Source organism: Schistocerca cancellata, chromosome 2, assembly GCF_023864275.1.
Source record: "Schistocerca cancellata isolate TAMUIC-IGC-003103 chromosome 2, iqSchCanc2.1, whole genome shotgun sequence".
NCBI classification, from domain to species: domain Eukaryota; kingdom Metazoa; phylum Arthropoda; class Insecta; order Orthoptera; family Acrididae; genus Schistocerca; species Schistocerca cancellata.
The window spans coordinates 221525075-221536721 of NC_064627.1; the positions used below are offsets into that span (position 1 = coordinate 221525075).

The 11647-nt window shown below is 42.5% G+C and overlaps 1 protein-coding gene across 1 annotated transcript in view; it reads left to right on the forward strand.

Moving 5' to 3' along the window:
• Positions 1-11647, forward strand: part of LOC126161548 (protein Wnt-6-like) — a 651979-nt gene that overhangs the window by 468059 nt on the left and 172273 nt on the right. The window lies entirely within an intron of this gene.

Consider the following 11647-nt stretch of genomic DNA (forward strand, 5'->3'; position numbering starts at 1 on the left):
ACAGGCCTGGGTTGTCGTTCATGAGTTCCATAACTTTCGGCAAAAGTTCAGTTTCTTTGGGAGATTGTCAAAAAAATGTTCAAATGACTGTGAAATCTTATGGGACTTAACTGCTAAGGTCATCAGTCCCTAAGCCTACACACTACTCAACCTAAATTATCCTAAGGACAAACACACACACCCATGCCCGAGGGGGAACTCGAACCTCCGCTAGGACCAGCCGCACAGTCCGTGACTGCAGCGCCTGAGACCGCTCGGCTAATCCCGCGCGGCTGGAGCTTGTCCACTTTCAGTTTTTGCACTATCTGTTTTTCATAACTATGGTACTGCAGCCTCTTGTGCAATATTCGCCATTCACTGCGATCCAATATGGCAAGTTGCAGCCCATTCTTGTGTGCAGAATGCCTGAGACTTCGGCTGAAGGCTTCTTCCACTCTTGCAACATTCTTTGGTAGTCACAGGACTTTTCCACTTCCACCCACCTTTCGCATGATATCGTACGCTTCCTCAGTGTTCTATACCCACACTTTGGTAGCATGTGCCGAAGGGACTGGGGGACGAAGTGCGAGATTACAACGTGTACGAAATATTCGTACACGCTGTGCGGCTACGTAGCTATCGTTGTTTTTGAAAAACGCCCTTACGGCAACAGCACGCTGTTCACCGATTCACGATACCATCTCGACTGAACTTCGTTATCAGAGTCAATGGTATAGGTTTGTTGTCTAGATTGCTCCCGCTTTTATGGTTCGTTACGTAACATGGTATTCCCAGGCTCCCCATGTAGCCCATATGACTGGCGTACATGTTACGTCTGGAGCACGAAGGACTGTTGCTAGTATGACGCGTCATCTGAGAGATGAGCAATTACAGAGTTGAATTCTACCACAATACTGGACACAGAGGTGGCACCACGTTGTCTTTCAGATGAGTTTTGGGTCGGCTTACATACCACTATGGACATGTGCGTGTGGAGGTTCCGAGGTGAAGAAATGTTGTCAGATTGTATTCGTTATCATCATAAGCACCCTGCACCTGACGTGGTGCTACGGGGTACCAGTGACTATCCAACTCGGACACTTCTGACTGGCATAGCAGATAATCTGAGTAGGCGTTACGTTTATCACGTGTTAAGTCCGATGATAGTGCTCTGCCTTTCAGGTCTCCGTGCAATTATCTTTCAATAAGATAACAAAAGATCGCACGCTCCGTTTGACTGTTGTTCTGGCCAACATGTTCTGTAGATTTCTGAAAACATGAGCTGTGGCTTAACGTGAGACTGACACGCCACCAGTTATCAGCCACTACGCTGACGAACTCTAGCACTCAGTTCATGCAGCATGGAATGAGGTACCTTTGTCTGACACCTAGGCTTTATTCGATTCTACACCCAGTCGGTTTACAGCCTTTGCTGTAACTAGAAGTAACAGCTCTATACTCTAAGTTTCCCACCGCGTATACTCCCATATCACCTACAAATTTAATTGTGAGGTGTGGCTGTAAAATAACGGGACTGATGTTACGCACCCTAGCTGCGAAGCGTGAATCCTTCCAGCGAATGTGTCATCTCTGGTGTCTGTACACAAATCAGTGTAACCGCGGCCTTCTTTTGTGTAAGACCTGTTTATTTTGTTTTGCCGGAAAAATGGTAAGTGTAATAACAGAGGAACGAACTGTCGTGAAGTTTCACATTAAATTCGGAGAAACTGCTACTGAAATCTATACTTTACTCGTACTTTGTAAAGGAAGTGTATGGCGAACGCTATTTATCACATATACGAGTTTTTGAGTGGCTTAAGCGTTTCCAAGATGGCCGAGAACATACTGAAGATGATTCACGCGTAACATGTGATACATTTCGATTTTTCACTTATCATACAGAAACTAAACGCCAATTCATGCATTGGAAGGGCACAACTTTACCGAGTGCGAAAAAGCTCGAATGAGCAGATCAAAATTCAAAGCGGTGAGATACAACGCACTGGCTCATGCCGCATTATCTGTTAAGACGTTTCTAGCGGAGTAGAGCGTCCCAGTGTTAAACCACCCACGTTATTGGCCTGACCTGGCGCCGTGTGACTTTTATCGATTCCCAAAGGTCAAACTACAAGATCTGAGTCCTATGAAACAGTAAAAGAAAAAGCGGCGCGCGTCTTCAAGGAGCTCACAGAGGAAGACTTCCAGCACTGTTTCGATCAATGGAAAATTCACATGGTTTCGTTGTAGGAATAGAACATGGGCATATATTGAGGGTGACAGTAACTAAATATGTATGTTTCCGCAACACAATGTTTCACAGCAATGTCTCGTTACTTTAAAGCCACATGTCGTTTTCTTACTGTTACACTGTCCACCCACAGGAAGCAAAATTTCTTTATTTTCTATCATTCCTGATGTTGCAGTTTTAATGATCGACAGTGTATGTTAGTACATAGTTTTGTCGTTTTATCTGTTGCGTAGAGGACTGAAAACGGCAAAGGCTCGTTTCAGCCCGGTTTGAACCTGCGACTTTCTGGCCGTAATCAACTTAACGTTGAACGTCGCCTTGGATATAATCCAGCCGCCAATGGCCCACCAGTGGATCAGTCACGTCAGTGATCAACTGAGTGTGCCGAGTGTGGTCTAAAACCTTGAATGTGTTGCAGACTGCGCACACGCAGAAACAAGGGACTGCGACTTCGCCTATTAACACAGGAAGTTAACCTAATCTCATCGAACTCATTTCTGTCGTAATAATGGATTTTATGTTTTCTTAATCTTTATTTTGTTGTTTGCTCCGTTTTCATAACATATTGTGTCCGCCCCAGGTAGCTGAGTGGTCAGTTCCGTTCCAGCCGCGCTCGCGAGTGGCCGCTGTTAACTGTTGCGCTGCACTTCAGTGTTTACATCGCTGTACTTGTGCTTCGCCGAGTGCCGTCCGTCCGTTAATCTCCGTGTTCGTTCCTGTTCCTTGTGATCTGATCGCTCTTTCTGGTATTGCTGCTGCTACTTGGAATTTCGGTTGTTTAACCGAAATTGCTTCGCTGGAATCCCGTCCTGTTCAGCCGACATCCCTGGAAATACACTCCTGGAAACTGAAATAAGAACACCGTGAATTCATTGTCCCAGGAAGGGGAAACTTTATTGACACATTCCTGGGGTCAGATACATCACATGATCACACTGACAGAACCACAGGCACATAGACACAGGCAACAGAGCATGCACAATGTCGGCACTAGTACAGTGTATGTCCACCTTTCGCAGCAATGCAGGCTGCTATTCTCCCATGGAGACGATCGTAGAGATGCTGGATGTAGTCCTGTGGAACGGCTTGCCATGCCATTTCCACCTGGCGCCTCAGTTGGACCAGCGTTCGTGCTGGACGTGCAGACCGCGTGAGACGACGCTTCATCCAGTCCCAAACATGCTCAATGGGGGACAGATCCGGAGATCTTGCTGGCCAGGGTAGTTGACTTACACCTTCTAGAGCACGTTGGGTGGCACGGGATACATGCGGACGTGCATTGTCCTGTTGGAACAGCAAGTTCCCTTGCCGGTCTAGGAATGGTAGAACGATGGGTTCGATGACGGTTTGGATGTACCGTGCACTATTCAGTGTCCCCTCGACGATCACCAGTGGTGTACGGCCAGTGTAGGAGATCGCTCCCCACACCATGATGCCGGGTGTTAGCCCTGTGTGCCTCGGTCGTATGCAGTCCTGATTGTGGCGCTCACCTGCACGGCGGCAAACACGCATACGACCATCATTGGCACCAAGGCACAAGCGACTCTCATCGCTGAAGACGACACGTCTCCATTCGTCCCTCCGTTCACGCCTGTCGCGACACCACTAGAGGCGGGCTGCACGATGTTGGGGCGTGAGCGGAAGACGGCCTAACGGTGTGCGGGACCGTAGCCCAGCTTCATGGAGACGGTTGCGAATGGTCCTCGCCGATACCCCAGGAGCAACAGTGTCCCTAATTTGCTGGGAAGTGGCGGTGCGGTCCCCTACGGCACTGCGTAGGATCCTACGGTCTTGGCGTGCATCCGTGCGTCGCTGCGGTCCGGTCCCAGGTCGACGGGCACGTGCACCTTCCGCCGACCACTGGCGACAACATCGATGTACTGTGGAGACCTCACGCCCCACGTGTTGAGCAATTCGGCGGTACGTCCACCCGGCCTCCCGCATGCCCACTATACGCCCTCGCTCAAAGTCCGTCAACTGCACATACGGTTCACGTCCACGCTGTCGCGGCATGCTACCAGTGTTAAAGACTGCGATGGAGCTCCGTATGCCACGGCAAACTGGCTGACACTGACGGCGGCGGTGCACAAATGCTGCGCAGCTAGCGCCATTCGACGGCCAACACCGCGGTTCCTGGTGTGTCCGCTGTGCCGTGCGTGTGATCATTGCTTGTACAGCCCTCTCGCAGTGTCCGGAGCAAGTATGGTGGGTCTGACACACCGGTGTCAATGTGTTCTTTTTTCCATTTCCAGGAGTGTAGATGACTGGATTACACAGGTAATTGGTCTAAATTCTGAAACCGTTCATACCTGGCAACTGGATCAGGAAAAATACTGTGTTTTTGTCAAGTTAATCAGAGCGTCGATTGTTGATAAAGTGTTACGAAAGTGGGGCTATGAAGTAGATTTTGTGCATAGAAATGGTCATAAAAGTAAGGTTTCCATCTATAGAGCGGACATTCATTACAAAACCGTTCGTGTCTTGAATCTTCCATTGAAATTGAAAATGATAAGATTGAGGAAGCTCTTTCAAACTACGGAGACGTTAAATCAATTGCAAATGAAAGATGGTCGCCTCGCTTTAAACTGCATTGTTTTAACGGGGTTCGCTGTGTAGAGATGGACGTTAAGACGAATATTCCATCTCACATAACTGTTTGAGGGTATAAGGCACAAATTGTTTATACAGGTCAGGAAGCTACATGTCATATATGTCACGAAACCGGTTACTTCAGACAGGAATGTCCGCGGCGAACTGTTGTTCTTAAAAGTAATTTGATACAGCGTCAGAAGCTTACCTTAAATGATCTGTTACCAAAGAATAGTCCGGAACAACTGGTTGAGGATGTTACGCAGCGGGCCAAGCTGATGTGTCTCTTCACGATAACAGTCAATTTCCCCCGCTAACAACAAAAGGAAACCCTGTTGCCACTACTCGTGAAACTGAAACGCAGCCGAAAAAACGACCTCTGGAGATAACTGATAGTTGTTCAGAGGACGAGCTGTCTTGTCCCACTCGCTCACTTCGCAAGCAAAAACAGTGCGATGAGGAGGCAGAGGAACCTGAAGGCAAAATGCGAATGGAAACTAATGAACAGAAAGATAATACACATACGGTACCAGAAAATGAAGGGGATGTAAGCAGCATTAATTTGCAAGAAACAACAGGTGCAGTAGCCGATTGCAAAGATCAGAATCTCTCTGATAATAAACTAATTCAGGGAAAGGTTGCAAAACTGCAGTCTCCATTTGTTTCCCTCGATCAGAAAGTGAGTGAAATTAATAAAGAACGAGGAAGTGGTGGCCAAACTGAAATCACGGTCAACACCTCAGGGCAAGCGCCGGCAACCGAAATTGCGAAAGCGTCTGCCTCTGCTCCAGGTAAGCCGCGAAGTAAAATACCGACGCAACCAAATGAGAATGTAGCTCGTAACCAAGGGAAGGGAAAATCCGGTAGGGGCGACCCAAGCCCAAAGAATGTTCAGTCCGAAACGGTCGTACACGAATCACTGGAGGAAAAATCAGAAAGTTTACCAGGAAATCATTCTGCTTGCGTTACAAGAGAAAACATCAGAAGTAGAAAAAAACGGGACTGTAACTAATAAACTGATGGAAATATTATTCCATGTTCAGCCTTCCGAGAAAACTGTTACAGCTTAACTGAACCCTGAACCACAGGAAACTAAATTAGTTCATCAAAACAACTACACAGTGACAGCACAATGACGCAATCTTATTCTGTCACCACTATAAACATAAATAAAATCACGACCGGTTTGAAATTATCGGCCCTTAAGGAATTTTTGTACGAATCCGCGACTGATATTGCCCTGTTACAAGAAGTTCTAATTTCGGATTTGGTAATTCCCGGCTTTGTCAGTTACATAAACGTGTCTCTCGAAACAAGTGTTGGAACAGCTCTTTTGGTGAGGGAAGGGATTACAGTAAGCGAGGTGGAACGACTGGAATCCGGAAGGGGAATAGGACTAAATATCTATGATGTGACTATCATCAACTTGTACGCCCCTTCAGGAAGTTCTCATCGAGCTGACAGGGCACGTTTCTTCAAAGATGACCTGATATACTTGTTAAGGAAATCGCCAAGACAGTTATTACTTGGAGGTGATTTTAATTGTGTTTTAAATCGAAAAGATCAGTTACCTAATTTTAATTTCTCAAGTGAACTAAAACAACTAGTTACTGGTTTAGAATTAAAGGATATATGGGAAATCAAATACCCCTCCACTGTTGAGTTCACTTATGTCACGGCAACATCACGTAGCAGGATTGATAGACTATACATTTCTAAAAATCTTGAAACTTGCATGGCAAAAGTAGAAACCATTCCTACGTACTTTTCAGACCATTCAAGTGTCTTAGCTTGCATAAATCTAACAAGACAGCCGGTTCGCCGATTCAAGAATCAGTGGAATTTGAACACTTCCTTGTTAGTTAATCATGATTTAGAAGATCTGATTAAAGAAACATAGGCAATATGCCTGCGAGCCCGTAGTAGATATGCCACTGCTATTGACTGGTGGGTTAAAATGGCAAAGCCAAAGTTGAGGAAAGTTCTTATTCAATACAGTGCCCAGAGCGCAAGGGAAATGAAATGCACTATAGAGTATTACTATTCCGTTTTGAGAGATGTATATGATCAAGTCTCAGCAGGTTCCTCACTTCGGATAGCCAAGTTACTTAACATCAAGAGAAGTCAAATGGAAGGGTTGAAAATAAAATCGAAGGCAAATTCGGTGTCAGAAGATGAAACTACTTCCCTATATCATTTAGTGAAGTATACGAAAAACAGGAGAAGGACTTTTATTGATGAAATTCGAACAAAACACGGTACGATTCTCAGAACCCAGTAGGATATCATGGACGAGATTTATTGCTATTATTGCGAGATATATTCTGTACATCAAAGTAGTGATGCTTCCTTGGAAGAATTCCTTGACATCCTAGCCCCACAGTTGACAGAAGATGACAAGGAAAATTTTCTCGAGGTTGTCAGTGAAGAAGACGTGTATGAGACTCTGTGCGCCTCACCACCAAAAAAATCCCCAGGACCGGATGGTCTGCCAGCAGAGTTTTACATCCGTTACTGGCCAATAGTAGGTGCGAAAATCACGGACATTGTAAATGAGGTTATTCAGGGTAAAATGATTCCGGCTGAGTTTAAGGAGAGTAAAATTGTTCTGGTGCCAAAAAATAATGGAAACAAAGATTTAAATAATTTTCGTCCAATTTCACTGCTGAATTCTGATTACAAATTAATAGCTAGAATAATAAACAAAAGAATTTCATGCCTTACAGATAAAATTATTAGTCAACATTAGAACTGTGCGCAAGGCAGAACCATTTTTCAAAATCTAGCAGAATTCAGGGATATCATTGCAATAACTTCTGCAACAAACATAAAGTGTGCTTTATTGTTTTTAGATTTTTATTAAGCATTCGATGTAGTAAATCATGAATATTTTCTACAGACATTGAAGAAAACAGGTTTCAACGATAAGTTGATTAAGAACATAGCAACTGAAATAAATGCTAAAATAGCGGTGAATTGTCACCAATCCAGGCCGATGCAAATACAACGAGGTGTTCCTCAAGGAAGTCCTCTGTCCATGTCGCTCTTCGCCATTTCGCTGGAACCTTTCCTCCGACATGTCCATGCTAGATTAAAAGGCTTAACATTATCAGGAAATAAATCAGTTATAAGAGCCTATGCTGACGATATAGGGGTCATTATAAGGAACAATGACGAGGTAACCACGCTAGCAACAGTGATTGATTCGTACTGTAGAGCATCTGGAGCCAATACAAACGAAAAAAAAGTAAGATGTTAAATCTCAGAGGTTTTGATAATATAAACGTCGAGTGGGCAAAATTAGTCCGACAACATAAAACACTTGGGATCACCCTGACAGCATGCCCTATGAAAATGACGGCTTTAAATTGGAAAGTTGCAACAGATAAAGTGCAAGGAGCCATTGTAGAGAATTTAACTCGATATATGAACCAAGTTCAAAGAACACAGTAGATCAACTCATGCATCCTTGCTAAGGCTTATTATACTGCCCAGCTGTTTCCAATACGATAGCGAGGAGAATAATGTCTAAAATCACCAACTTTTTGTGCTGCTAAAGCAGCCACTTTAGATCCTAAAAATGGTGGACTAGGATTAACTGATATAACGGATAAAGCCTCTGCTCTTTTTATCAAAAGGCAAGTTAATTTAATAAGAGACACGCGAGAAAGCATAACCAGCCAACTTTTCAAGATCATTAAACCTCCAAGCCTGCATTCCCCGATTGACGTGCAGAATATCAACAGGCGCTTACAGCACGTGAGAATTTTCAATGTTGAGTTTAGTTATGTCAGTGTCGAACTCAGGCAGCCCCGACACTTAATATCGAGAGCCATAATGCGGGAACGAAAGAAAAGCGAAGGAAGGAACAAAATAGAACGACAGTTTCCAAACATTGAGTGGACTGAGATTTGGAAAAACGTTAGTTCTAATGTGCTCACGTCTAATATAAAAACGTCATGGTACAAGGCAGTTAACAACATAGTTTGCACCAATGAAAGACTGCACGCAATCGGACTCTGTGAAACAAATTTATGTCAACAATGCCATCTAGTTGACTGAGTAATCCATAGATATACTTGCAGTGGTCACATGGATAGTTGGAAGTGGATACTGGAGCAAATAGCTCTGATTACAAGGACATCCCCTGAGTATATATCGCTGTCATTGATACCCAGGCCTGAAGCACGCTATTTCCCACAAGCAAAAAATAACGCTGTGTACTGGTTGCTGGGAAATTTTGTTAACTACATCCTTAGCAAATTAGGATCCGATAGCATCATAGACTTCAAGGTACACATGCTGTGTGAGTTCCACAAAATTAGAAGCTATTCGAATCACAAGAAAAAGTTCGGTAATATGTTAAAAATTGTATTTGAAAGAATGGGCATTGGTTAATATAAAAAAGAAGACTGTGTTGACAATGATGTATTGTAGTTACCTTAAGGATACTATTTACGATTTTACAGTATATTTATGATGTGTGCTTTTTCTACTTCAGAGAGTAGTGTTTGAAATTTATGAGCTAATGTACAGAACTTATGTGACACTGCGATTGTGTGTCTAATAGTGTCAAAACAGAAAACATTAAAGGTGCATTATTGGCTTATACTAGAAATTTGGAAATAGACAGTTTTTATAGAAATGTCCTTATCGATTGGTTAAAACCATAAGATTCTATCTGATAAATGTAATATTCAATGGCTGGCACATTGCCCTGTTCATTTTTGCACTGTGATGTGTAAGTCAGTTTCGCAGTGAAAGAAACTAGATTTATTTATATAGATTTATATAGATCTGATCACTTCAGATACTTAAGATTCAATTAATGTCCAGAAAGTGTAGTTGGAAGGCTAGTCAACTTTATTATATATCTCCTTTACGCCATTCTCAAGTATTTCAGAAATTGCCTAATATGATTATTAAATTGTTTTATATTTAAAATTATCCCACCAACTTGCTGATATCCATCATAAAGAAATTATGCTTCTGTAAAGATTGCAGCTCATGTAATTCAAAGTGCACATTTTACTTCTTCAGGTTGAAGTTTGATTGTCTTCAAAAAAAATTTCTTAATGTTTAACGTAATTCTTTCTGGTAATTTAGTCAGTAACACAATCTTCTGTTGTCTTTCCTTAACGTCAGCGTAACTGAAATGATCAAACCGTTTTGTTTAAATAGCTTCATGTATGTATAACTTAGTATGTATTTGGAATGTGTAACATTGTTGTTTTAATAAATGTTTTTATGAAAAAAAAAGTGGTCAGCGCGACGGAATGTCGTACCGAACGGCCCGGGTTCGATTCCCGGCTGGGTCGGAGACTTTCCCCGATCAGGGACTGGGTGTTGTGTTGTCCTTATCATCATCATTTCATTGCCATCGACGCACAAGTCGCCGACACAGCATTTCCATGAGATATTGTGAAGGTTTCTGGATGGACCTGTATTTTTCCTGTTAATGTATTTCCACAAGAGAGATGAACTGTCTGAAAGCAATAAGGTGTCTAAGGTTTACAATACTTGCACGAAGGAAAAGCGTACGCTGTGCATAGATAAATGTAACACTGAAAATTGTTTGAACAGTTAAAGTCAGATCCGTCTCAAGAGGCAAATAGTAATGGTATTAGACACTTAGAACGAAATCAATACGTAAACGATAAAGTAAGAATGCGCTGTTTACTGCCTTATAAATCCATACATACTGTAAGTATATATATATATATATATATATATATATATATATATATATATATATATATATATGTGTGTGTGTGTGTGTGTGTGTGTGTGTGTTTGTGTATGTCTTCCACATCTCCTCCTAAACCACTGGACCAATTTTAACCGAACGTGGTCCACATGTCACTTGCTTTTAGGCGACAATCGATGTCTAGGTACAAAAGGGTAAAGGTTGGGGGAGAAAAATCAGTGGAGCCCGCGACATGTGAATTCCCAGCCTTTATTCACTGAGAGTGAGGTCACCTAGCGACCTGCAACAAACTTCACGCATAATTTAGAATCTTTATGAAAGTCTTTCTTATTGACAATCCATAAGAAATGATAAAATGAAAAGTTATTTACTACTTTTCCCTCGTTCACGCACTAAGAGTACCACATAAAGCATGGTGTTACAATTTAGCACTTCTTTACTACCATCTGTATTCGCAACATATTTTACCGATAGTATATACATATACCACTGAATTAAGTGCAAAATCATATCGTTGTACGACACATAGTTCATGTTCTATGACGTCATAGACATTAATTGCAAGGCCAGATGCTGCGTAGTGCAGGCATGGACACACAACTATAAATAAATACCTGGGTAACGTCGGGTATCGTCTCTAGTATTAGATAAAATTAAGATGCTTTGAAATGTTTGGATGACGCTTTTCTTAGTCTTTCAGTTCTCAGGAGCGTGGAAAATCAGCTATACAACCTTTGTCAAGAATATCCGCTATGATTTTTCTTTTGTCAATACTAAATTCTGTTGTCGTCCTTGCTCTGACAAAACACACAATTTTGGCGCTGTCGTGTAAACGAAAACGACTGTTCGTGAGAGACGAGAGTTAGTACAGGAAAACGCCAGGGACTTGTAGTGTAACGTCGTAAGTTTTGTATAAATGATTTTCTTTTGACATATGACCATGTGCAGACTTCGTCACCTACGTCAGTTACAAAACACTTCAAAATTATTTAAATTCTTTTTAAAGTTGTCTCTGAATGGTTCTTGAACGAAACTGTAATTAAAACATCATCATTTGAGTCGTATGCGCAGAATTACGTCACTCAGTCCAATTGGTTCGCGCAAACTTTTTCCAATTTAGATGT